The sequence below is a fragment of the Lygodium microphyllum genome, chromosome 4 (assembly GCF_053477565.2).
Source record: "Lygodium microphyllum isolate KBCC chromosome 4, Lygodium_microphyllum_v1.1.10, whole genome shotgun sequence".
NCBI classification, from domain to species: Eukaryota; Viridiplantae; Streptophyta; class Polypodiopsida; order Schizaeales; family Lygodiaceae; genus Lygodium; species Lygodium microphyllum.
The window spans coordinates 74,271,225-74,274,214 of record NC_141138.1 but is presented as its reverse complement, the minus strand read 5'-3'; the positions used below and the strand labels follow the sequence as shown (position 1 = coordinate 74,274,214).

The 2,990-nt window shown below is 55.9% G+C and overlaps 1 pseudogene; it reads left to right on the top strand.

Annotated features, from left to right (window-relative positions):
• The first annotated feature begins 377 nt into the window (after positions 1-377).
• Positions 378-2,737, top strand: LOC148037183 (zeaxanthin 7,8(7',8')-cleavage dioxygenase, chromoplastic pseudogene; annotated as a pseudogene).
• The last annotated feature ends 253 nt before the right edge of the window (positions 2,738-2,990 follow it).

The window sequence follows — 2,990 nt, the reverse complement described above, 5'->3', positions numbered from 1 at the left end:
CTTCGTTTTTCTTCTTCTACTTCGCCTCCCTTGCTCTTCCCTTTAGTGATGGAAGCCTTGGTGCGACCAAAGGCTCTAAATGTGGAGCTCGTTCGCCTCCGAAATTTTGGCCTTTTCAGTAGCCTTTACGCTCGATTTGAGTGTTGCCGTGCGGCGTGTATCAATTATTGCGCATTCCTTTGCGGTCCTTCGTGAGAGGTTGCGTTGGCGTACAATTTTACAACCAACAAATATCAACAGTGCTCTGCACACACAAATATCAACAATAATTTGGATAAGCCTCTGGCCCACCATCTTGGCGACAGCCCCGAGCCCCATGCACGTTTGGACAAACCTCGAGCCTCGAGCCTCGGCACCACCTGACGTATAAGTTTACAGCTCCTGATCGCAAATAATATGGTTAAGACAGAGGTATAGGTTTCTTGGCTTTGTTCTGCCTCTCTCTGCCTGCAGGCTGCCATCTTGCTTTGTTCGCAGGCTGCAGCCCCGCCCAGAATGCAGTGCCTCCATCTCCCCTCTTGCTTTCTGGGGGCGAAGCTTCCTACCTTCACAAAAGAAAGCGCTTTACATGCCCATACTCATACATTGACTGTCAAGGCCACTTTGTCCATCGATGAGAAGTCTCTGAGACCTTCTGTCAATAGATCGCACCTTCAAGCTCTAGAAGAAGAAGAAGAAGAGCTGCAGGAAGAGAAGGCTGCACAGAGAGAATCAGTGCCTGACCAGGCCTCCCAATCCCAGCTGCTGTTTCCTCCCTCAAGCAACCCGGCAGAGGCCGGGGTGAGACAGGACCACAAGACACATGTCGAGAAGATGCAAATTCAGGCTCCCCCTCGCGTGATCCATACTCCAAAGCCGGCTGAGCTGAATTACAACGAACTGATCGCATCCAACATGGATGATCAGAATGCCCTATCGACACTCTGCAATGTGATGGACACGCTGGTGAACTCCGTCCTCAGCTTGCAGGAGCTGGCGTCGGATGTGGATCCAGCAGTGCAGTTGTCCGGCAACTTCTGCCCGGTAGGAGAGACGCCGCCGACGGAGTGCCGCGAGATGAGGGGGCAGCTCCCGCCAGACCTGAGCGGGATCTACATACGCAATGGGCCTAACGCGGTGCACGTGCGCGACCGGGAGGGCTACCACAGCTTCGACGGCGACGGAATGCTGCACGCCGTCAGGATCAAGAGCGGCCGGGCCACCTACTGCGCGCGCTACGTCAAGACAAGCCGCCACCTCCAGGAGGAGGCCGCCGCCAGGCCCCTCTTCCCTAAGTTCTTCGGCGCCCTCCGGGGGTTGCCGGGGGTGGCGCGCATGGCGCTAATGGCGGCGCGCGTGGCGGCGGGGCTGGTGACAATTACAGAGGGCTGGGGCCTGTCGAACACTAGCGTTGGCTACTTCAACGGCCAGGTGCTGTCCATGTCGGAGGACGACATGCCCTACGTCGTGCGGGTGACGGAGGCCGGGGACCTGGAGACGGCGGGGCGTGTCCAGTTCCGGCAGGGTAACGGCTGGCCGAAGATAAACATGTGCGCGCACCCGAAGGTGGATCCGGCGACGGGGGAGATGGTGGCCTTCGGGATTAATCCGGCATTCCCACCATTCAGTGTCTTCCGCGTGTCAGCCGACGGGATTCTGTCCGGCGAGGCGTCCGTGCCGCTGCTGGACGTGCCGCTGGTGCACGATTTTGCCATCACGCGCCGGTTCGTCGTCTTCCCCGACAGCCAGTTCGTCGTCCGGCCCTGGGAGTTCGTCGCCGGGCGCATGCCGGTGGTCTGCGACGGGGCGAAGGTGCCGCGTCTGGGCCTCCTCCCGCGCTACGGCACCGCGTCGGAGGTCCTGTCGGAAGCGCGCTGGTTCGACGTCCCGGGCTGCAACTGCCTCCACTATGTAAACGCCTGGGAGGACGGTGACGACGTGGTGCTGGTGACGTCCATCCTGTCGCCGCCGGAACGCTTCCTGGAGATCCCGGCGACGGGGACGAACTGCACGCTGACGGAGGTGCGGCTGAACGTGAGGTCCGGCAGGGCGTCCCGGAAGACGATCTGCGAGGGCAACTTCGAGTTCGGCACCATCAATCAGAAGTACGTCGGGCGGCGGAGCAGGTACGCGTATCTGGCCTCGGGCTTCTACCCAGGGCTCACCGGGGTGGTGAAGGTGGACCTGCAGGAGGGGGCCGTGGTCGGCCGACGGGAGTTCGGGCCGCACTGTCACGGCAACGAGCCTTTCTTCGTCCCTCGACGGCCTCGTACTCGCACACCTGCTGACAAGCCGGCAGTTGCAGCATCAGGTGCAGCAGCCGCAGAAGAAGAAGAAGAAGAAAAACAGCAACAACAACGTCAAGAAGAAGATGACGGCTACCTTCTCTGCTTCGTCCACAACAACAGCACCCAGGTCTCCGAGCTGCTCGTCATGGACGCTCGTTCCCCTTCCCTCCATATCCTCTCTGCTATCACTCTCCCTTCTCGCGTCCCTTATGGCTTCCATGGCTTCTTCATCGACGAAGAGCAGCTCGCCAGCCAATTTGGTCCACGTACTTAGTAGGCATTTCTATACACATGTAACATATTGTTCATAACACTACATGAATCTCCTTACACTCTTAATGTATAAATCCGAGATAACTCCATAGCACACTACACTAGAATGGCAACTACCATGGGATGTAGATTTGTCTTTGTCTTTCATAATTAAGTTGTAAATAACAATTTGAAAGGAAACTAAATGCATTTCAGTTTATTTCTTCCTACCACATGCTGCGTAGCTACTAGCATGTGGGTCACATTTGAACTTTTAGGCCTTAAATGGCTTTGTTTAATTGATGTTTGAACTTTCAGGTCATGTTTGCACTTTTAGGACTATGGCTTTGTGAATTGATGAAGAGATTGATACATGGCAAGAGATAGATTGAGGAACAATTACATTCCCAAAAGAGGGAAAAGTTTGGGAAAAGTTTAGTGCAGCCAAAAACAAAAGTACAACATGTATCT